The sequence below is a fragment of the Bombus fervidus genome, chromosome 5, assembly GCF_041682495.2.
Source record: "Bombus fervidus isolate BK054 chromosome 5, iyBomFerv1, whole genome shotgun sequence".
NCBI lineage: Eukaryota > Metazoa > Arthropoda > Insecta > Hymenoptera > Apidae > Bombus > Bombus fervidus.
In genome coordinates, this window is record NC_091521.1 from 628,488 (window position 1) to 654,079 (window position 25,592).

Sequence of the window (25,592 nt, forward strand, 5' to 3'; positions counted from 1 at the left end):
TCACTCGTCGACACTCGTTTCGTGTTTGCGTCGCAAATCGTTTCGCCACAAAGAAGAACGATAAGTCACGTGAAAGGATACGCGCTCCGCAATTAGATATTTCGTTGAACGCGAGCTTATATTTAAAATTTCAAGCGTTTTGACATATTGTTCGTCTTTGTGACGTGGCGATCAAACGTCGTAGACGACCGAAGATTTCTCGCGGTGTAGTAAACCGAGAAACTATAATATACGTGTATATGTATTTCCTTTCGGAATTCAACGATATTCCATTTACAAAGTAAGATACGATCTTAGGAAACAAAGCTATACATATCGGAGGAACGATCCATACTCGATGCATTAACCGTTAAGAGAATAACGGGAACCGATTCCCGTTAATTAGTATCGCGGCACACCGTCATCAATCAGCTACGGAAGTCGAACGGTTGACATCCAATTCTCCGTCTACGATCAACCTTTGACGACATGACGCGACTCGATCATGTATATGTATAGGTTAGTTAGGAGCAAACGGCATGTCGCGTAATCTCGTCGCTCGTGCGAGACAATGGTATGTATTTCGAGACGAGTCAGCAGCGGAGCCTCTTCTCTCCCGTAAGAGATAATGCGTAATTTAGGGCGATTCCGATGGCTGACTCGACTCTAAATAATACGTTCAAGGCCCTGGACAATAGAACAACGAACAGAGAGAGGGAGAAAGAGACAACCATCCGAATACACAGGGTGTCCCATGACTTATGGTATTATCAAACAGGAGATTACCGTAAAAATAGATCGGAGACGAACGATAAAGCCTTTTGCTCAAGACCTCGTTTTTGGGAAAGTTAAGTTTCAACTGGACGTTGCCGGCTCTCTATTAGCAACCGTGCGCACTCGCTAGCTAAATGCACGCGTGTACTCGACAAATTTGAAAACTCGATTTTTTTCGAAAACAAGCTTGAGACGAAAAATCTCTGTTTCTCGTCTTCGACTTATTTTTCAACATGGAATAACCTGCATTCTTTTTGAAACACCCTGTACACACGTATTGCAAGAGAGGGAGAGTGATTCGCGAGGAAATTTATCTTCGGGTTCATCGAACGCGAAAGATCGATGTAATTTCGCTGGTCCGCGACGCGTCACAATGAACGGTCCTCTGGTGTAATTGACCGAGGCCAATATACTTTTAGGACGCGGAGACAGTCGTTTAATGAAACGAGGGGAAATCGGAAGAGCACTCGAAGGAGCGTGGCTGCTGACATAAATGAATATCGTACACAAGGGCTGCTGCCTTGCCAGCCTCTTTCTCCTTCCTTTATTAATTTTATTTTTATCAACGACTCTCTGGTATCTATTTCCTTTAACTTGATCTGAGAATTTAATCTTTTTTCTTTTCATACCGCGAGCCTCGAATACGATAGAGTATAGATAAGAAGAAAAAATCGGTTAACTTCCTCTGATGAAGTTGCGCGGAAAATTCGTACCGCGTTAACTCGTAAACTGTAAGTTTAACTTGTAAATTGAAACATATACATATATATGTATATGTATATATATATGCAATCATTCACGAGATTTAATTGTCAAACTTAAATATACCAATTTAATGATTGTTATCACACACATCTCGAGTTTGATTGAATAGCGAGAGCCGGTATTTGCATATAAATGCAAATTGAACATATATAAACGTGATAAAGATACATACGGCGTATCCAGCAGTTAATACATTATTTCATGAATAGGAAACGAGAGAGCAGAATGTACGTGTATAGAGAAATTATATAGCATACGGAGCAACTGTTCAACGGAGTGAATAATAGGTAGAATGTCGAATGAGGTGTGGGAGAGTGAATGTTTAAAGTGTGAAGAAGTGTAAAAAAGTGAAAGAAAAAGGAAGGAGAGTAGAAAAAATGTGATAGCCGAAGGAAGAAACGCGCGATCATGGGAATACGTAAAGTCAAACGTCGAAAGATCGTCAAATCGTGTTGGGTCGCTTAAGGACTCGTGCAAACTTTTAACTGTGAAGATTGATTTATACATACGCGCATTTTAACAGCGTGCATTTTAACATTGTTTATCGAATGATAAGTAATACTACACAAGAGATTAAATAAACGAAAAGGTTTTGCCAAAGAACTTTTTGGTCATTTTTCTATAAGGTAAAAGTCTTTTACGCTACATTAGACGTTTCGCTACATCTCTCGTATATAAAATACCTAACTCAGCTTCTCGTCTCACTTCCTTCCACCACAGTGTCGTTCATAACTAATTCGAAAGTTGCCGAAACAAGCGATACGTATATTTCACGAAACTTTCTTCAGCGCTCTTCGCGATTAGGTCGATCGAGAAGGAACGGACGATTCGTAACGATGGTATAGGTGGCTAAAAGATAGCGGAATGGCGTAAAGTTAAACGTAGCCAGACCACGCGCTTTGCCCTGGCTCGAAAATATATATGGCGATTCCTTGAAGTTACCTGTTTCTACGAACAATGGCGTCGGAGAGTTTTGTTTCGGGAGGGGGGGGGGGGGGGGGGGAGCAGGGAACCGTAGAACCGCCACTTTTGAAACTTCACCAATATTTTAAAGGACGTAGGGTGAATTGTCTCACGAGTTTCCTAAAATGGTTCTTTAATGTCTGCCGCTTGCGAACAATTCACCTGTCCTAGAGAATCGAGTACATCAAGGTCGGCTTAAGCACCTTTCCTGCTCCCGACACTTCATTTTCAAGGTACCGAGCGACTTTGCTTGATTCTCTTAAAATCTTACTGACGCGTTTCAAGTCAATTGAATTCTTCGATAGAATACCATCTATTATAGCTGACGTTCTGTCTCAACGAAAAAGTTCTTCGTTCCAAATCTCGCGCAAGATGAATTTTGTTAGACAATACAGAGAAGAATGGAGCTAAGAAAGGAATAACGAAGGTTGAGAGAGGAGCGACTCAAACGTGGAGAAAATGCGACGATAAACAATAATGGTTGCTCGCGAAGAGAGAAGAAGCGTCTCGTATGCATCGTTGGCCAGTTGAATGGACAGTACGAGCGAGGATATGAGGAAAGGGGTTTCAGGAGAGCAGCTGGAAACACCGTAATCGAGTTTATCGGGCAGACTAATTAGAGAGCGAGGATACGGGGAATAGAGCCCGAGGGAGACACCGAAGGGCAGAGATCGTCTATGCCTCGACGTTCTTGTCCTTACAGTGTCCTAATTGGCACGAACATTCCGAGTGTACGTAATCGGTAGCACATCCGTTGCTTCGCTTTCCGCTTTGCGACTCGTTATTGCTTCCGAGCTTCGCGTCTGTGTTGCGTACGTGCGACACGTGTGGCCGTGTTTCACTCTATGAAATACCTCATTTTCAGAGGAACTCATGCGTTCGTCGCATACAGTAACGAACAAAAGTATTGGATCAGACCAGATTTTCCTATGAAATTCTGTGGAAATTTCTAGAGCTCGTTCAGCTTTGTTTTCTCTTTTAAATACGATATAACTTCCGAGTCTCGAGTTTAAACACATATGTATATCGTATCTCAGAAACCGTTCATGTATTTCTTTTGTTTCAATCCATGAATCAAATTTCCGAGAAGCATAAGTTATTTTGTCTATAAACCGTGTAAAAGTTAGGTAATTTTTGCTTTACAGTTCCCCGTAAGTTCCCTTACGTTCTTCGTAATTTGTAAGACATTATGTTGGAGGATGCTAATGCTTTCGAGGATAGTTTTACCTCCGTCTTTAAACTCAAATGGCCGCCGTTCAACGAAGATGCGTGTACCTTAAGTTTGCCTCCTCAGCGAACAACGCAAAGTTTCGTCAAAATTGACGTCGAACATACTCCATATTCCTTGTTAAACTTAACATCGAGTTTAACACAAAAATAAGGCGATTTGCGTTTATCGTTTTATCACATCACTCGCCGAAACGAAAATCTATGAAATATCGACTAATCTTTATCTGGTCTTAAGGTTTCAATTAAAAATTACAAATCTAAAGAAACTATGTATGTTTGTTTTCAATCGATCCGCGAGAAAGCAAATAATTCTACTTTCGTGCGTGTCGTTCTATATTTTGACCACAACTTCTCGATACTCCTTCCACGTTGATAACAGTCGTTTCGAAGATTAATTCCTGAGCAGGATTAATTAGAACTTCACCGAGATTTGATTCGGCGTGACTTCGAAAATCTCGGCGCGGAAACAACTTGGTTTCGCTTAATTTTCCGTCGCCGTTCCCGCTCGCATAGTCCAGCGAAACGGGCTAAGATTTAATCTAGAGAGTACCGAGTAACACGGCTTACTCGATAATTCCCAACAAAGGGATAAAGCTGAGCCTCTCCCACCGAGCTGGTATACCTCGAAGAACCTGTGAAAGGGTTCCCAAAGTCTCGGAGCAATTCGTCTCGTACTGTTTCTCATTAGACGGCCGAACGTTTTACAGTTTCGTGTATAGTAAGGGTACACACACTGATCTTCGATGGTTTTTTAGCCAACAAAGAGGCTCGAGTAACCGCCTGCTGCTTTTATTACACCACCAACCGATGAACACCGTTATTGACGATGCTAAAGGAGCATCGGCAGATTGGGAGTCTCTTTTATTCTTCTTGGAGTATGCTTGATCGATTCCAGAGTAAACAGAAGAGGATGTTTGACTATATAGCCAAGTTGAATAGTAAGTAGAGCACGGTGATAATAAAGTAATCGAAATTTTTAATTTCTAATCATTAATTTTTCCTGCGCTCTTTCATTTTCACATCTTTTTTCTTAAGACGATTTTTTTCCTTTATAAATTTGTATTCCTCGATTAAAAACATTTGTCGATTTTTACAAATATGAAGTGCAGTGGATCGTCTGTCGCAATTTAAACATAAAATTATAAATTAGTACTTTTAGTATCTATGGAACATGAATTAGATAGATAGAACATATGCTTGAAAAATCGAGATAAGTTCGATACATATTCGCAAAGTTGGCTGCTACCTCGTAAAAACACGAAACTTCCTATTCTAAAAAAGAACGAGATAGTCCATTTTACCATAAAACCGCTATCATCGAATCTCATAAACAGTTTCATTATCGAGAAATGCATAAAATTTGCAAACCATACGATAATAACGCAACTCCCTTTACAAGAGAATTTTTCACGATTATTATTCAGGAAGCTGAGATCGTTTCAGCTGCTCTACCTTTTTAAACTAAAATATAACAAAATGTTAATGCATAGATAACCTTTAAAATGACCAGAAATATCAAGTCCGCGTATCGTCGCTTCTTCTTTTTTTTTTTTCTTTTTTTATATTTGAAGTTGTAACGATACTAGTAGTTGGTTATGGCGAACATCGTTGCCTCGTTGGTTTTATTGCACGGATGTTGCATTATGAGATTCTGCGGATACGACCCTTATAAGTCGTAATGTTTTATGGAAATAGCACATTGCGTTACTTCTCTCAGTTGTCACCGAGAGTCACTCCTAAGAAGGTATGCGAACGATCAAATTTTTTATGTCGCTTTTCAATGATTTAATAAACGGTCTGTAAATCAGGTTTAAAAATAGGAAGTTGCGTAAAAAGACCGCTACCAAGCTACGTAGATTTTTATCGAGACGATAAATTTTATATGAAACGGTTATTTAAAATAGTCGTGACAACCATTAAACAATTATTAATTAGATTAACCATGAATGAGATGAAACAATTGTTTAAAATTTAGAAAATTTGTAATATCAGCCCGTGTAAATAACTTTGTTATTTTTAATAATGAAGTAGATAATAATAACGACAGCTACCGTTAATTATCGTATATTTCGTCATGAATTATTAATTAATTGGAAATTTAGTTATTGATTATCAGAAGCAATTATATTTAGTTTACAATGTACCGATCGAATCAATTCAAGTTTTCGTATTGACGTGCGGGGATATTTGATAGAAAAGCGTAGAAACAATAATTAGGGAGTACGAGGAACGAGTACAGCTAAGAAAATTTCTATCGCGATAATCTCATAATTCGTTAATAATCTCGCCAAGTAAATTGAACTCTCGGTCATAAAGTTTACCGTTCACTTTTTTTCAGTTTCGATTTCAAGAAATGACCAAAATAACTCCGATCGAATCACTGAAATTGTATCGCTGCCAATTAACGCTGGACTACTATGCACCTTCTCGAACTTACATACATAAAAAAATCATTCGTTCACTTGTCTCCGCAAGTTCCACAGGCGTCACACAAGATATAATACCACCTGAGAGAAATCACAATTCTCGATATCATTAATCTTGAGCAAACACACCCTCGGCGATAATACCATCGCGTCGTATGCATATATACTATTCTAGCTGCAATTAAGACGGAGCGCGCATCTAATAATTCAACGTCTGCCGGTAATTCGGGTCTGGTGACATTTTCCTCGATTTTGGTGGCACATTTCCAGATCTCTTCTTATTCTTCCGCAAGCTAGGTGGAATGTCATCGGTAGAATGAGATTGAAAAGAACGGGGCAAAAGGTGATCGAAGGGGTGGGTGCAGGGCAAAATATCGTCGCCTTTGGAATTTAACGAGGGACAAAGGTATCGCTCGACCTCCAACGTCCCCGATGGGAAGTGCTGGAGGTTGAAGCACCCTCAAACGGGTCCGTCAATTTCCGTGCTCGTTAGGTGGGTATTTATTCTCGCTTTTCCTGGCCGTCATACACCTTATACCTTACACCCATACCCTTCCTATTTTACCTTCGTCGATTGATTTTAATTATTTTTCCGCCTCCTGTTCGCCTATGGATTTCTCATGGCATCTCTCCGGTCGACGACATGTTCACCACGGGTTCGATTAAATTTAAAAGCCAAAACAGCCGGACGAAAGACAAGAGATCCCATGGTCGACTGAGAATCTTGTTATATGGATTGCTGTCACCTGATTATACGCGAGTTTAGAGTATAGATCTCCTTGGTTTTTTTTTAATTTTTCATCTTTTTCTTCTTTCAGTTCTTTAGGATGTAGTCCAATCTTGTGTGGATTTATCGAACGAACATGGAAGATATCAGAGTAATTATTTGCTCTTTTGAAAATATACGAAAATTTATGAATGGTCATTTCTGTTAGGAACTTTTTGATTATACCTCAATGATTTCACGGTAAAATATTTTCTACGCGTGATCAAATATCAAACTCAGAAATGTGATGGGAACATTCGAATGGTTATTTCCAAGTAGCGGAGGAACAAACGAGTGTTTGTCTGACAGGTGATGTCGTGATCAGTTGCGCCAACGATTCGTTAGCTGTTTGGCCTGTTTCGACGATACGCCAGTGTATACATACGTGACCGAGCTGAAAGAAGATCGATATACGTGCAACATGGAAAGAATGTCTCTACGATTGTTTCCCAAACTAAAATCTTCGTAGATAGATCATTCAGTTCTAACAGAATGAAGTAGAAGATAGAATTTGACAAAATATTGTATGAAAATATTGATATAATAGAAGAAATGAAAAAGAAGCAAGAGTTTTCCGGTTAACGAATAGAGGAAATTGTTCGATTATTTAATCGACCAATCGTTAATTTCGATCATTTTGAAATACATTGCTAGATATGATACAACGTTATTACTTCATATTTCTATCAAACATGAAATTTACAGAGTAAGGTAATTCCTTGCGAAGCTATATTTTCAGTGAGTTTTGTCCCGTACATTTCGAGCAAGGATACGATAAATTTTAGAAAACCTGGATTATTTAACTGATTGAAAAAAAGTATATTTAAATTTTTAGTGATATACGAATAATATTTCATCGACTAAAAATCTATGTCGGATTATTAAATAATTCAATGTATATTCCTCTGAAAACTAAATCTCAGCTTCCAATTCATATTTTTGCAAAGCATTTAGTCCATATTAAAAAAGTAGTCAAAAACTATTACTGAAACAAGTATTTTTCACTGGTAAACAACACGATCCTCGATTTCCTTTTTCAGATTGCAGATTTATCGATATAAAGGATGGAAATGGAATATAAAGAACGAAATGCAATTAAAGATTCGTTTTCAAATCGTAAAAAATATATTTTAAAATGTATCATGCTCGCTGATACAAGCGTTGGTTATACGGTGAGATATTAGAAGTACGCGTATCGATACTTCTAGCAGTCTAGATATTATAGATATATTTTGTAAATACGCGAATTTCATACGTGTGGCTTTTCTATAATTTCAGCCTGTATTGTGTAAAAGAACAAAGAAACATGCAAATGATATTGTAGCTACATTGTAGGCTACGTATGTCACAGAATACTTTCTAGAAAAACTGCGATAGCTCTGAGAATAACGTTATATGATACGTGGAATTATTTATTGAAAGAGAAGACTAAGTAAAAAATAATACATCTTAACGCGTTGAACTGAAACAGAGTGGACAGAGTTCACGATGTCGATGGCACTTAACTCTGTAAGCATCTGCCATTACCCTTTCCTTCTTTTCTTTTTTTTTTGTTTCGCCACTTTCCACGTGATTTCATAAATTTCTTTGGACTTATGTCCTAACTAAATCATTAATTGAAAGCTACTGGGTATATTCGCGTATGTCTTTTCTAGCAATAAAGTATGTAGTATGCATCTATAGATAATATGGTATCCACCATTATACGCTCTATCAACTTTCCGAGCAATCCAATATTTTAAAAATTGTATGTACGCTAATGCCACGATGTAAGCGAGATATATATGGTACATACATGTCGGAGATGAAAGGACACCGAAGCCTTTCTTTCGGAATGTTTGGGAAAGTCCCCAATACTTTAGTCCAGACTTTTTATTATAGCCGTACTTAAATAATAAAACTGAGATATAGCTGCTTACGAGTTAAGTCAATTATGATTATCCGAGATTTATGTCAGTGGACTTGGGCTCGAAGTGATATAACGCGTCACTGAACGTAGCCACGGTCACGGGAGGGACGTGTATCTAGCAGAGGTATAAAGTAATTAAATAACTCTCCATAAAAACAAAGATTGATCCGAGAGATACAGAGAGCTACGGAGAGGAGTATATAAGGGCAGTTCCATTTGGACTGAGGTTCAATTCGATAAGTTCGACTAGTATTTTAGCATTGACCGTGTATTCGTTATCGAACCTAAATTCATCGTCATCGACATCTCGATCACTCGATCATCGATATCAATTGTTAACTTGTGTAATACATTCCCATAAATAAACTTCATCTGGTATAAGACAACTATGGACAACTCGCCCTTTTCCAAGGACGACCCGATATTTACAATTCTATCCTATACAATTGCTGAAATATCCAATGAAACTTGGACAACCTGTATACTCGGTGACATCCCTAAAGCCGCAGGCTAACCATCGCGTTTTAACATTTTTCTCGTGACCATAAGCATCGTATAACAAATCGCGCTGGTCCACAAACTCGACCCAATTCCATCGCAGGTAAATCAGTATACTCGCGAGGCTGTGGAGTTTGCCGATAGCAAACCGTTTCCCTTTCCTGTCCCGTTCCCGTCATCCTTCTCCGTTCCTCGTGGTCATCCTTTTCGTTCTCAACGTTCCTTGTTTGCTCCTTCTTCTCTACCTCGTTCTCCAACCCTTTCCATCGACCTACCTCCCGACGATTAACTCGAGTTTTGAGTGTTTGGAATGCCGAATGAGTAAACTGCATCTAGTCACGTGCGCCAATGCAAGACGCGACCTTCTATCTCTCTTTGCCCTGGCGTTGCGTTTTAGTTCGAGCAATCGGTCTCGAGTTGCATCGGCTTTCACTCGAATATGGAGAGAACTTGCGAATGCCTTACGCCAGTCGAGATTTTAACTTACGTGGGGTTGCTTGCTAAATGGCCCGCATGAGCTTTAACTCCCTTAATTGCTTCGGTTGTATGTTGGATCGTGGAAGCTTATCGCGTTTGTTGAGGAACATCATGGCTATAAAGTATGAATGTGCTTACGTAGAGGAAGAGATCGAAGGATTTTTGAAGATTGATGTGTCGATAGGGTTAATACGGAATTTTCAGTTTCAACGATCCAACAAAGTATTTGATATGTAATGGTCATAAATATTTCAAGAAGATGATAATTAATAAAAGTATTTAGAAATGGCAACAAAGTACTTCAATAATTCCCACTAGATATAAATATCGACACGACAATAAAACATTGAGGAGGATGGAAGAATTCTTTTTCATTGAGGAAAAATAAATCTCGAGGACTAATAACACCCAAGCAATTATTGGTCAAGCTATTCCCCTGAGCTATTAGCTAAGTTATTGGAAAACGAGGGGAAAGTTTGCACTGATAGAACCTATCCGAAGAAAAGATTACAACTACCCGTATATGAGGAAAGGAATGACAAAGATGAACTTTCGATCGACAAGAAATAGTTAATAGTTTATTGGCATTGACGTTCTTGACTGATCGTTTCACAGTAAAACTTTTGAAAATTGAAATATTAATCTTGATATTTTTGATACTTTTTAATATCGTTTCTAGATTTATAATGCAGGACGCGAGAAGACAAGAGGAATCGTAAAATCAACTTAACGAAGATACATGGTCGATTTACTTTTAGCTTTCCTACTTACATCGTTTCTTCGTCGATCCTTCCTTTTAATCTCTTCTTTCGAAAGATCAGAAAAATGTCAGCCTTGTCATTCCGGATCATATATAGCTGTTTTTGCTTCATGCTGGATCGGATCTCCGTTGCTAACGAGCGACCAGGGACGGTGATCTTTTTTTGAAAACAACGATCGGTAACGATCCAACGAAGATGGTCCACGTAACACGACGGGAGAAAAGAAACCGAACAGAAAATCAGACGGATTAATGGATCCAGCTTGGCTACTACTTACGCTCGTTGCCTCGCTTAATTTTCTTCTTCCTTTTTGTGACATCACTTGCCGTATGGAAATATCGTCAATGACAGGATTTACGATCGTGCTTTGACTTTACGTAATCGACGTACAACGGCTTACAAATACGATGAGAAAGTAAAAGTAATTGAAACTTGTGTCTATAAAAACCTACGTATTAACGAAGAAAATAAAAATTGAAAACAACGTGAACGAGCTAGATAAGTCGAGAATGACAATACTGGCACTACGTTGAAATAACGATTTTTTCTGTTTGACTATCTTCGTATTAGCAGAAGCCGCGTGCACGACGAGTATCGTCGCATTAAAAAACAAGCAGAAGAAACATCTGAAAGCGGTCCTCGAGCGAGATTTCCATGACTATAACCAGGCTACCGCATCGTTCATAGACCCCTTTCAAGGTGAGGTTCGTTTGCATTTGGTGAAAAGGGTCCATGATTTTGCCTTACGAACAGGGACAAATTCAAATTTAACGTTATTATACAGAAAGTAATATTATTACGCGTTGGCATGCGTCGTTGCGGAAACAGAATTTTCTAGAGCTTCCAAAGTATACAGACGGAAGATTTAAAATACGATAACGATGTGAACACGAAAGAGCTGTCGCATACAGAGGATCATTAAAATCCGCTTTTATCGTAATTCTTACCGCGAACTCGATGATAATGTGAAAAATAGCTTATTACGGTTGACGATGATAATTTTCTTTGTTTTCGTTTTCGCGGGGTTTTCAATGCGCGGTAAGCACTGTTCGCAATAATATGTGATTCTATCGAGTATCACACACACACACACACACACACATTTATTTTATATAAATAGACATGAGTATAGATTTCTAAGATTTCTCAAATGTGGCAATACTTTTTTGAATATCGCGATTATTTTCGAATTTCATTATGGCAGTAACAGAATAATTTCAGCAAATCCCGCCTATAAATTCAGATACTTGAAATTTCAGGGCATTCGGCTCGGTATTCGAACTCCTTCCAAGTCTATTTTCTTCCGCGTGTTTCCGGATAGCAGTACGCATATGGTCATGGGAATGCGTCCGTAGGAAATGCGGACGCGCCTAATCAACACGGAGTGTTGCACTTCTCTGCACGCTGAACGCACGTGCAATAGTTCTAGGGAATTTGGGACAAGTCCCATACGCACACATGGTGTCTGGGATTGACATGAATGTGTTCCATGGAGCGTGAGTGAAGCGCCAGAGAGTCGAGAGCACGAGGCTTTGACACCCATTCTCTGATTAGCTGCTTTAGCTGGCTCATTCTATTTGGTACAGAGCCGCTTAAATTGACGAAATCGTTGCTCCGATTAGACGTAGGAAATACATTTTTGCAGTCGATGCAGTTTTCCAATTTATCGTACTTCATTTACCGTTATTCTGTTCATCCATAATTCAACGAGCAAACCGTTCGCTCGAATGTGTACTTAATTAAATAATAGCAATTAATTAATATTGTAACGATAATGAATTTCTGGCTAGATATAAATTAATTTGAGGTTAAACCGCGCTGTTTCGTTAAGCAATGTTATGGGTCCGTACGCAAGCGGAGTATGCGTTCATTTTCGTCGATGTTGGAAAACATCGCTATAGGAATAGATACTTTCGATCTTGTACGCATTAAGAAATAAGGAACGTTTTACGAATCGAATATTTAGTTGGTGACGATAATATATATCACTGAATCAAAAATATCAAATATAAAATTAATCTTTGAATTTAAACCCCTTTATAAACGGTTTACAGATGTATCAATGCAAAGTATTTTGTGCGCGAAAATTTTTTACCGAAAAGAAATATGAAATATCCCGAAAAAGCATTTTAAATATTCCATTCAACGGAATGATACGTTTTTCCGTTCAAACGAATCCATCAATGCGCGAATTTAAAAACTACATACATCATGGTTAAGGGAAAACTAATATTTCTAACAAAAGATCAAAAGTATTCCTCGTAGTGAAACATGGAATATTTTTTAAAAAGGAATTATAAAAGTGTAAATTCTGCGTGTAGAAAAATTCATCGGTATAAAATAGTTGAATATACACATACCTATATGTATTTGTATAGAAACACGTATCTTACGATTAAAGGAGGAATAAAACGATCAGAGAAACTTTACCTTAGTAAGGCGATAATATCTTATATTAAGTAATATATAGTGGAGCTTTAACCGACAAATTCTTCAGAAAATGTGTAGGATTTAGTCTCAGTTAGACGACGCTTTAACTTTAATTGTTCTAAAAGATAATTTGCATAAGCGCTTCGCAATAGTCACAGACTAGGTCCATAGCTGGATCAATCGTGCTACGTATTGTTACTAAAAAACGTTTTAAATAGGGTAACAACGCGTTGGAAATACGATTCGAACCATGAACTCGCTATTGCTAATGAACCATCAGCAGTCTAGAATTTCCTCTTTGTTCTCAAAGTCCTTTTTTAAAAAATGAACCGTTCACCCCATTACAGAACCGCTGTATCGCGATAGTTCCTAAATACGACGTTATTTACTTTTTAACCCGGTAGCTTCCACCTCCTTCCGGTCGCTTATTACAACGGTTACGAACGTTCACTGGGAAGAATAAACAATTTTACGGTAAAACACGAGGAAATTAACGAGGAATCCGACGTTAAAAAAGCGTGGGTCGTGAAAATTCTTCACCGGGCCGCGAACACGTAAAGACCATATTAACGGAATTAAATTCTTGCTGTGCGGGAGGGTTGTTTCAACCGAGGGAAAAACCCTATTTAACCGACGTACTCGTATTTTAAGACCAGCGTGTTCTATAGACACACGGTGAAATATTTCACATACACTGAAATAATATCGAGTTCATTTCATTGGACGTACCGTTTGATAACGCGAGTGGATCTTAATTGTGAATGGAAGACTTTTGGAAGTTTAATTAAATTTCGACGGAACGTATAATATGTGTTTGTGCAACATAGATCGATATCTACCTCTCGTGAAAATTTGCTGAAAATGAGATAATGTTTAAAGGGTGGTGAAAAGTCGTGGTTTCGAAGTTCACTCTATGTCTTTCTTTATAATATATATCGATCATGTACGATAAAAGAGGTGAATTTATCAATGTTAAACAATGCCGGTAGCGTTAAACGATGTAACGTGTATTGATATAACCTGTTTTGAAATCTAGTCTCTTTTTCAAAATGTTGCACGAAATTATCGCAGTACTAACGATATATGGTTCATTCGTGACACAAAATAATCGCAATGCAATGCATTACGTAATCGTGTTAGTTTGCGTTGCGTGGTTATTTGTTAATGGTTAACCAAATTACGAAACAAGACATTTACGAAAGCCATTTCTGCTTTAGTAACTAACGAATTCTTTTGAACGATAAATATGCAGGACACGACAGAGCAACGTGTGTTTCGGAAGTGACATCTGCTTTCGAATCAAGTGTTCTTCGTGGCGGTCTGTGAAAACGCTTTTCCCAGTTTCCGTTCCCTTTCCAGCGTTACTCTTCCCTGAAACTCTGTCACCCTCCATACATGATACATGAAGCACACAAGCTCCGGCATCCGATGGCATGACACTCAGCCAACCACCGTCCCGTGAAATCATGCCTCATGATCCAGCGATCCCACCCCCCTCGCTGCCATGCCCATTCCTTTGTCACCTTCCTCTGTCGCCCTTTTGATTTCCGCTCTCGATGCGTGCTTTTTGCTAGACTCGCATCACGCCAACTCTCTCGTTATTTACTGACCCAAAGACACCCTTGTTTCATTACTGTGCGTACCTACAGATTGCCTTCGTGACTGGCCATTCTGAGGGTTACGAGCTATCGTATCTTCCATTTTTCCTAGGATAATTTTTCGAGGCACGATAAATAACTTTCTGTATGTCGAGATTTATTTCTTCTTGAAGGCACGTCGCGAGAAATTCGAGGGAAAGAATTACGTTACGAGTTTATGATTTTTATGGTTCGTATACGATGATTGTACAATTATCTGATTCGAATAAATAAACGCGAAAAAGTATCAGTAGTTGCATAAAGTAAGTTTTCTGGAGTTTAATATCTCGTTAAATCGACATACGGCCGTTGAGAACGGAAAAAGAATTTCGTGCTACATAAACATAGTTTGCAAGTTCTTATCGAAGACAGAGACGCAAAAATTAAAGTACTCGAGAACGAGCTGTCAGAGAGTTATTGAATCGTTCGTTGAAAACGACTGGAAGTTATACTCGAACCAAGCCGTAACTCGATTTCCTTCACAGGACATTTGCGACTTCTCTACCGCCATTCCATCCTCAGACTTTCCAAACTCTGACCGCGTAACAAACATTACAAAATTTTGTTTCTCTCTTACTTTCATTCCCTACTTTTTTAGCGCTTTGAATGTTCCGAATAAATTTCCTAATAGACTTCGGTTATCATGTGAAACTCCTTTTCGAAATTCTTCACAGAGGATTCGATAATGATAAAGAAAATAATTTCTACCGAGCTGCATTAATTCCCCAAGAACTTTGAATTCTCAAATAAGAAGAAGAAAAGAAAAGATAACGTAAACAACAAGATGAAAAAGAAAAATTCGGAAAATCGAACGGAAAATTGAACGGAAAATCTACAATGGTTGTCGAACGAATAAAAATTGATCGTGAACCATCGAATGACAAATTCTTCGCTACACATTAAAAGCGTTGATCCCGTTGTCGCGAGTGTACGTGGTAGTCGTTTTAAGGCGACAGAAAGGAAAGTCCGGGACGAAATTCCAAGAACGAATGGCGCACGTTCCTGCAGCATGACATCTTGAAAAGTCATGTGCAATTTTACGGATGAGCACGAAACGATAAAGGAGCAGGAAGCTGGTGGAGACGGAAACAGCGAAACCTGCCTGCTTGCTACGAGATTTCATTGGATTACCTTGCCTTACCGGCGCCTTCTCGTTGCTCCCGTTTGAATATTCGGTGTGCCATGATTCTGCTTGTTTTCGCCACGTGATCGTTAGGAACATTTAACAATCGATTTCCTCTCGATTCTCCGGATCACTAAATCGTATTGGAATGGTTTGGTTAAAGCGCTTGAAAGTTGGTTTTTAGAAAAGATTATTAATCGAGAGAGTAAAAATGTCGAATGTAACAAGTGGAATAAAAGAGAAGTATCCTCTTCTTATCGCGCAGAAATAAATTATCTTTGTAAATGAATGCTTGGAAAGAAAACCTTCGATACTAATTTTATTTTGAAAATTATAAATCCGAAGGGCGAAGCTGAATTATATAATGCCGGTTGATCCGCAATTTTAAATATACCGTGCCAGATCAGTGGAAACCGCAATTAAACACAATAACGTCGACCTGTACAAATGAGAAAGTAGGACTCTGAAAGACAGGATATCGCGAACGTTCTTCGGGTTAACTTAGAAGTATTCTTTGGGAGGTTTTCATTTCAATAGATCAAATGACAATGAAGACCCTTAAGCGTTTTAATCCGCAGCTACTTAGCGTTAACCCTTCCGATTGGATCATTCTCTCTTCCTACCTTGCGCTGGTTTACGATAAAGTTGCCAACAGACTCGACAACTCTGTTCGTTTAATGGATATTCTTAAGTCTGTCGTAAATTATTCTCTTATCCGCGAAAGAATCAGCTTCGTGGAAGAAAGGGGCCAATATCTCTCGACTAATTTGAATGTTTTCGTCGATCTAGATATTCTTAAGAATGTAAGAAAGAATATAGGAGACCTTGGTTATTCAACTATAAGAATTGAGGAGAAATTGTTCTCTTTCAGTTATTTTTTATTTCTTCCTCTTTCTCTGCTTTTAGTAGTTTTGCCAACAAGTTCATCGCTATTTATATCACTTTTAAGCTAATCTGTATCTTTTATGCCACAGTTTTCATAGTTTACTACATTATGGAAAGCTACGATAGTTTTATTAATGTTATCTGCTTCAGCTGCTCCCTTTCATTATCACATGCCTCGTTAATTTTTGCGCTAATAATTTGTTCAACGCCTCTTTTAAACAAGCATTTTTAGTATTCTCTTAGAGTCAGCTATTTTTTCGTGGGAATTTATTCTTTTTCATATTAACCTAATGTAATGTACCTAAAAAGGTACGGTTGAATTTTGTACGGAGCTGTTTCTCTGTACGACAGAGTTTGATACAGCACTGCAGTGTGTGACGGATAATGCTGTTCTCTACGCAAGCACATTGGAACGAAGTTTTTGATAATTAAATTATAATTTTTCTTAAAGATATGATACATATATTTTAACTTTAATAATTTACATCAATAATTTATAATACAATTGAATGTGATATATTTTAAAGCACGGTACGACACATAGACTTACGTCACAATTTTCACACACATAGCGCGACAGTGTTTTTCAAATTGCTCTTCGTTTCCTATTTTGAAGCGACATTTTGAGATTGAATATTCTAAAAAATTATAAGGATACGGATCGGTATATTAAAAAGAGCATCTAATAATGGTATATTTATTTTAACGGGAAGCAATAATTGATATCTGACACTGGCGTTGCGTCAAAAATAAAGACTATATATTCTGCCTGTATATTGTTAACACTGTTATAAAACGTTGCGAGGACAAGAAAAGTGTGAAGCAAGACAAATGAAAAAGATCATTTAATTCAAACGATGAGCGAATGAGTCAGTAGAGTGAGCCATTATAGTGGCGCGTCGTAATATAAGATGACATTCGCGAAAGTCACTATAGTGGCGCATCGTACCTAAGAAGTTAAAGAGCTATATAACGGTGCACCACAGGAAGGTAAAAAGTTTCTTCGTGTCTCTCAGCCATCATTACGGTAGTTCGTAAAGGTATTTGAATTTTCCATAGAAAGCATTTACGTATATGTTATATGTGTTATATAAAACATTTGGAAGTTTCGAGTCTCATTAGAGTGCCTATGAAATTTCATGCTTCGTATGACATATTAATATATAAATTTATCTAAAGTTCCATGAAAGTGTTCAACTGCTTTTGTGTATCTTCGTTAATGTAGAATATTATTCGTTCGCCTATGCCATCAGTCGCGATGTAATAATCTGCTGTTGTATTGTTCAAGGAAAAGAATGTACAAGAATGTAAGAGACGAAGAAAATTTAACCCTTGAAATGTAGAGGTGGATATTTCATGTCCAAGTTATTTTGACCGAGTTGAGTTTCTCGCAGAGGAGCAGATAGAAAACCTTCTCAGCCCCCTGCCTAAAAAAAATTATTTGATAAAAGCTTTATGATAACCTTAATCCAAAACATTTGAAGATATCATATGAATTTTTTTGAGATTCTTCTAACAAGTGTTACCCACTGAAAAAAGCAACGGGCACAAAAGTCGAAGTTAGAGTTACAGTTAGAGTACCGCAAAAACGTTTACAGTCTCTAAGGGTGAACTTTTGATATTTTGAATTTTCCCAGAAACGTAAGTCGTTTATTACAATCTTTCGTATCCCGGATGTTCGATCACCGCAGAATAAATTTGGTGATCTGAAACTCGAGGTTGCAAGTTATCATCAAGTTGTCCAACGTATTACGCGTAGTTTGCTATATGCCGATATGCTTACTGGGACCATTATTTCTACGATACGAGTGCGTGAAACCCCGATATAAGTCGCTAGGGTACACGATGTACTCGCGAAATAAATGTTTCACTCCGAGAAACCTCGTAATTGCAGAAAGACGAAAGGCTTATATGACTTCCTATTTCACAGACGTAAGTCGTCTCAAATAAAACATAAACTATTTATCATATTAGATTCTGGTTACGCCGAATGCATATTACTTGTTAAGAATTGTGGATTGTAATCGCCGAAATAAATATGTAGGAACGATTTCATTAGATGTAGGGATGATAAAATAAAAAAATTTTGTATTTATTTAACATGTGATTTACAAGATATGTTCATAGATAACAATTTCATGTGCTTCGCCACTCTTGTAGTCTTCTTTCTTCATTTCTTGCCAAGTGACATTCTTCTTCTTTTCTGCACAACATTACACATATTTCTTCAATGGAACACACACATAGTTTAACACCGATTTTGCGTGTCATCCTTGTACAGAGGGCCACGCCAACACTTCTCTGCATCTTCCAATTTTAGTATATGTACTACCGAAGGAAGTACGTTAGGTACGTTTTGTTTCCCGTATATAAGGCAACGTACTACTTTTGCGACAACTAGCGAGAAAACAAATATCTTATAGGTCACCTAGCAACGCCTCGATGTACTACAAACGCAAGAGTATTTATTATTTCCTACATTAAGTATCATATGCTTCAATATAAAAATATAGATATAATAAACCAGTGATAAGCATGTAAAAGAGTAAAAAAATGGAATATAGAATGCAGAATTTGACGACTGTTTTCCACCTACGTTAACGACAACTCCTTTCAACTCTCGATCAGAGATTGACCATATTAACTAAAATGTCAACTTGATTCCGAACGTTTACCTTTGATACGTTATTAATATCTACTTAGCTAAATTAGCATTTCTCCTTTAGCGGGATGTCAAAGTTGGATCGAAGAGGAAGACGTTTTGTCGCTCAGTCGAGTACAGAATGAAAATCCCTGATCGTCTGCCGGATTCCTTGATTCCTTGATCGACAAGGTTCGACCATATCGAAATGGCGAAGAAGAGGAACGACGGGAGAGGCGGTGATGTCTAGACGAGCAAAGATGGTGGTCAATTGTCTTGGGCGTTCGCTTTGATCAGAAATACCCCACTGCGACTCTCGGGATTTCGAGGAGCTTCGTGATTGAGCCCGACGAAAGGAGCATGTCGACGAATCAACTCAAAAAAAAAAAAAAGGAAGACGTCGAGACTTCCCCTATTTAGGGAACAACAGACGGAATCTGAATTAATATGATGTGTCATGCGCCGCAAAATAAATTTTTCTGTTTTATTATTTCTCTGAATAATAAGTTTTATGAATATAAATGTATTATCGATATAGTATAATTTTAGATAAATATACATCGTCGATATCGATATAAACTTCAGCTCTTTAAACGGTTTTCCGTGAATATTCATAGCGACTGACAGTATTCCGAGCATAAAGTACTTCTACGAAAGAAGAACGGTTTGACTGAAAGTCTTTAAGATCGAAGTATAGAAGAAGGATGCGTTGTCATCCAAGGTTTTAGTTGTTCAAGTCAGACATAATAAAACGTTCTTTAGTAACGTGATTCGTCTTGATCGAGTGTGAGGGATGCAGATACAAAGACCAAAGAAGATTGTGAAAATATGTATGTAAGTATATCAAGCACAAGGAACGTACGTGGAGGATGCGCTCGCGAGTTAGTTTTAGAATTTCTGAGAGAACCCTTGAACTATACGAGAGTGTTATGACACATAATAAGGAGATATTATTATTATCAATTACACCAAGTGTTATAGACCTATTACTCTCCAACAGCTCTAAATCACAAAACAAGATATTCCTTACGACATTAAGAAATTTTATTAATTGTGAAATAAAATTACTCATAGAAAAATTGTTTAATGAATTAAAGATATAACTTTGAAGGATCTACGCTACGTTGTACTGAAAAAATAACAAGAGAAAAAGAGAGAGAGAGAGTGGGAGAGGACGAACGAGTGTAAATTCCATCATCGATCTCGATTCGAAAATTCAGGTCGATGAATTTATACATTCGACGAAACACAGTTTCTGTCTGATCGAAAAATGGCACGTGCGTGTGTAATACAGTTTCCATGAGCCAGACTCGGATTACTAACGTGAGAGTAAATTAGCGAGAGCGCGTGCAGACGCGAATCGTCGTCAGAAAAGCGAGTTCACCGGAAGACGGACGGCAGAGAGCAGAGACGCGGTGGTCAGCGCTCGTTGCCGGATAACCGAGACACATCAAAAGCATCGGAGGGCCTCTATTCAAATCTTTGATGCCCGCTGCCCGCAAATAGCGTGTGTCCCTACAGACGCTCATAATCAAAGATGTCACGACAGGGAACACGCTAAAGGGCACAGAGAGTAGAAGAGGCAGGAAAGAGAAAGGGGAAGACGGTAAACTTACCCGGTGGTGTATAAGGTAAAAGAGGGTAGAAGCGAGACGATAGGAGGATGCAATGGAGAGAGCGAGCTGGGCGGAGAAAGGAAGGATGGGACCTACTTTAAAAGAGGAAGCGTTGGATAATCATTCAACTGTCAGCCGAGTGGGAAAGCAAAAATACTCGACGGAAAAGAAAAAACCGAGTCGGCGAAAACGCCTTTCCGATTTGTTTCCCTTTCAGGAAGTAACCGGAAAAGAAGCGACTCGGGACCAAAAAAAAAAAAAAAAAAAAAAAAAAAAGGAGAAGAAAAAAAGGGAGGAAGGAACACGTTCTGTGGTTCATTTATGTTTAAAAAGTACGGATCTTGCTTCTGTTCCACGTCCTTTCGCAGCGGTTGGTTGGATCGAAGGGATGTGATTTCTAAGTTATCAGAGTAGACTACAGGGATGGAGTAATCTCGTTTTATTAGATCTCGTCCCATCACGCGTTCGTTGTTCCTTTAAATAAATGATCATCTCTGTAGCGTGCAGGAAACTAGAAGCAACCGTTTTTTGTTACACACAAACAAAAGGTTATTTTCTACTTAACCAATTGTATTTTTCTATCGTTAAATATCGTTGCATTTTCGACTTTGACTTTTATTCTGATCCTCTGTATTAAATACTCAATTACATATTCCGCCTAAAATTAAATTCCTTATTATACAGTCATCACCAGCGCGTAAACCCCTAACAATATCGATAAGAGCGTATTGTCTACTCACCATCCAAAACCCCAAACCTTATTATCGCCACCAAAATCCCTCACTCTGACCCTTATAAATCCCTCCACACCTCAACACCACCTATACCACTTGGAAACACCAATACATTTGGGTTTGCCCTCGACAAGCATTCGAAACGCAAACGCAGTAGTGGCTCTCTCCGGTAGATTTCTCTAGTGATACTATATTCCTTCGAAGAAGAAAAAGGGTTCGCGCTTCCGATAGTTGGCACAGGTGAAAGGGTAGAGACGACGATAAAGCAGCCCTGGTGGCAGCCAGGGAAGACAAAGCGGCCGAAAACGTTATCGCCTCGAGAATAGCAAGGTGGGGGTAGGATAGAGAACGGTTGGGGCGGTTGAAAGGGGTGGTAGATCGCGTCGGACCGTTTGGACGTATGCTGGATTTCCCTATCGGGCCGTATGTTTCGAATCATCCCCTGCTTTCGCTAGACTCGTAACCAGCCACGTTCGTAACGTTCCCTTTTCCGGGTTGGCTCTTCTAGCGGCTGCTCCGGTCCCCTAAGGGGAACTGCATCCATTAATACAGGGACGGGACGTAGCGCGGTGTGCACGGAATTTGTATGAATGGGGAGAACTTGCGGATTTGAATTGATGAATAGCCACCTGTACCAGGAAGCGTATTGAATATTACAGAAGTGACTACTGCCCGTAGGGATCTTCGATTCTTTCCTATCCCTTCTCTTTCTCTTTCTCTTTTTCTCTTTATCCATCTCTCTTATGCATCTACCTCTTTTCCGAAGTCTCGGTCTTTGCTATGGCGATGACGACGTTCGATTATCCGCTGACAAAGCTGGAACGTCCTTCGCACGGATATACCTAACTTTTTTGACGCGTCAAATAACAGCCTTTGTTTGGTCGACATTTTAAGAACGTGATCGTAGACTGGTGAAAGGAGATCTTATTTGTTTCTTTGATATTTTATTTGTACACCTATTTTTAGAAACGGCAAACGGTAATTCCCCGTAATCACGAATATTACGAGCAAGTCTACGTGTCTTTATAATTTCGATTAGACAGTACGTCTCGTTCCGGAGGTGGAAAAGTGTTCCCGTCAGCAGTGGCTCAAGTCAGCCTCCATTTACCTTCTTTTTCGCCACGTGCTCCTTCTACTAAAGACGTACTTAATATTATGTTCATTAACAGGAAAGGAAGAGTTTAAAGTCCTACAAGCAGCTCGCGAAAGTAGCTTCGTTTCTTCTTCTCCAGATCGTTGGGGAAACTAAGAAAAAGGTGAATTCGTTGGCCGACATCCAATTCCGAAGGACTCGAAGCAAACCAAATCATTATCGTTTCGTGAAAGACAGGGAACGCTCGTGTCGAGATACGTCGAGAAAATCGTCTACGGGCGATTCCATTCTAACAGTCTAATTCCGGATTAAAGTTTCTAGCCAGCAATCTCACGATGGATTCGACGTCTAAGGCGTAGAAGTGATGGAGAGGAGGAACAATGTCGTTATCGACGGTGCTTTCAAATTAAGGACCCCTTCTTACCTTGCCCTCGTAGCTTTACAGCCACAACGACGCGTAATTGTCCGCAGTCGAGCGTCCCGAACATTAAACTGATTGACGTCCCTATCGTAATATTCGAGAACACGAGAAACCACTCGCGTCACCTTCTTCCAATTATTCTGCCTTTCATGCTTTATTTATTCACTGGATTCGATCGTGCGAAATTTTCATTTGCGAATAAAGGAATCAGTTAGTTCGAAGTACATCGAATTGCGTGAAAATTATACTTTGATTAAATGATACGAAGAACCTTCGTGCTATTAAAGTTGTACTTGAAAATATCGACATCGATCGAATAATAGGAGCACCATCGACAGCGTTTTATAAATTCCAAACGGAACAATAGCGAAACGACATCAAACGTCAGAATAAACGATGAACGGGATCCTATCAAGTTTTCAAGCCGGAAATAGGGAAAATGAACCTGAATGAAGTGAGAAAATCCACAGTCGTCGTTGTCGACGCCAATGATGGGCTTGACGTTGGCGTAACAGGCCATTACAGCGACCGACGTTATCGGCTGGGTTGCTTCTTTTGCCTCAGCGCAACGGGAGGGCCAGCAATTTGCGATACAATTTAAAGAAGACAGCCTCCGTATCCTTCCACCATTTCCTTTCGACGTGTTCTCCAGTTGGCATGCTTTACATTTCGTGCTTGTAATGGCGAAACTTTTCCTTAACGATCTCGCATCCGCCTGAATTATGCAACGCGAGTGCTAACAATTGTCCTTCTTTTCTTCCTTTTTTCTTTTTTCTGTCTCTTGGGTCTACGTGACTGCGGCTGATTGGCCGGGCCTATCCGTCTTATTGTCTTCGTCGAAATGAAGATAAAGCGATATCGAAGTGTATTTAGAAGATATACGGGAGATCCGATGGGGATTTAAGCGAGGGACAAATGAATCCGATCCAGCCGATCAGTTCCGACAGGTGTTTCGATTCATTAACAATTAGGAATATTCTGTTTTGTGTGCTGATCTACCGAAGATCGCGAAACAAGGGCCAAGTATTACGTGATATTAGGATATCAAACGAAAGAACGACAGACACTTTAAATTCTAAATTATTTTAAGCTTGGGAACTTTATTGTAGATATTTTATACCTATAAAAAGCTACTATGGTCGAATGAACAAGAAGGTAAATCCATTGATCCGAGTTCACTCGGTAATTAGCTTTAATTTGAATGAAATAAACGAAATACTTTATCTTCGCTGGATCGTCGAAAATATCCAAAATGTATAAAACGGTTCGAAGCGATTCGACGTTTCGCGAATAATTAGAGATTGCAAATAATTTATTTGGCATTTACACGGGCCGACGCGCTATCGAATCGGCGCATAAAATCATAAAATGGGATAAAGTCGTAATTGCTCGTTCCAGTCAACTTCGCCGCGAATTCAGATGCAAATTAAATACAGCGAAGCGATATTTCGCTCGTTTTGCAAGAAATTCATTCTCGTCGTTGCAAGTGCGAAATAAACTTAATAATTACGACTGTGTAACGTCGATTGAAAAAAAATTAACGAGCCCGGCGATCACTTGGTTGGAAACTTCTGGATTTAATCAGACAGTCGCCTTATGAAAAATAGATGACGAATTACGATGAAAGAAAACGTAAAGTTAAAGGTAAAGGCGTTACGTAAAAATGTGAATACTTTGCTATTAGATTGGCACATTTTGTTCGTTACACAGAAATTCAAATAACAAGTCCTTCGCTTCGTTCACGATATAAAATTTATTAACGCCAACGGCGTCTTTTTGTCTTTCAACGAGTGCGTTCAAGCGCTTTAATAGTGATTGTCCGTGCTTTAATTAATTCGTACTTTGACTAAGAGAATTTAATACTGAAACTGCTCCTGTAACTGGGCACGATTGTAATAAATGAGTATAATTGGAAGCTTCCTTGGAAAAATAACGAAGTTATAAACATAAAAGTGTACTTGGGACAATCTTTTAGATTCTCTTGCTTATGATTTTATTTTGCACGAAGTCAACTTATGTTAGACTTTAGTAACATTGAATGGTGTAAATATTAAAATTGTCATTATTTCCTCAGTAATATACAGTAAAATATATTGCAATGTTCCAAGTAAACCATGAGTCGTAAAGTATTACGAAGTGCGATCGCCATTGATTCAACTATATACTTATAAACACCATTTTATGCTAATTTTAGTCTACAACTTCTGAAGAAAATAATAGCTGCTGATAACACCTTTCACAACTAGATTTATAGAGTAATATTCTAAAATAGGAACATTTCTGTTGCGTGTTTGACAGAAACCTAGATGATTCATTGCCCGATAAATTTCTCAGCCAAATAAAGATCTTAAAAGTTTCTTTATCGTTTTGAACTTTTGTGATTCTACTGACCAAATGAGTTTCTAGTTCTCTGTTCCTTCGTTCCCAATGGCAATTGGCGTATCATAAACTTCCGATGCAATAC

The 25,592-nt window shown here is 38.6% G+C and overlaps 1 protein-coding gene and 1 non-coding gene across 16 annotated transcripts in view; both read right to left on the reverse strand.

Moving 5' to 3' along the window:
• Positions 1–25,592, reverse strand: part of LOC139987786 (CUGBP Elav-like family member 1-A) — a 354,004-nt gene that overhangs the window by 147,533 nt on the left and 180,879 nt on the right. The window lies entirely within an intron of this gene.
• On the reverse strand, positions 18,859–18,967 carry LOC139987853 (U6 spliceosomal RNA). The gene has a single exon (XR_011799957.1). It is a non-coding gene; the product is annotated as a U6 spliceosomal RNA (small nuclear RNA).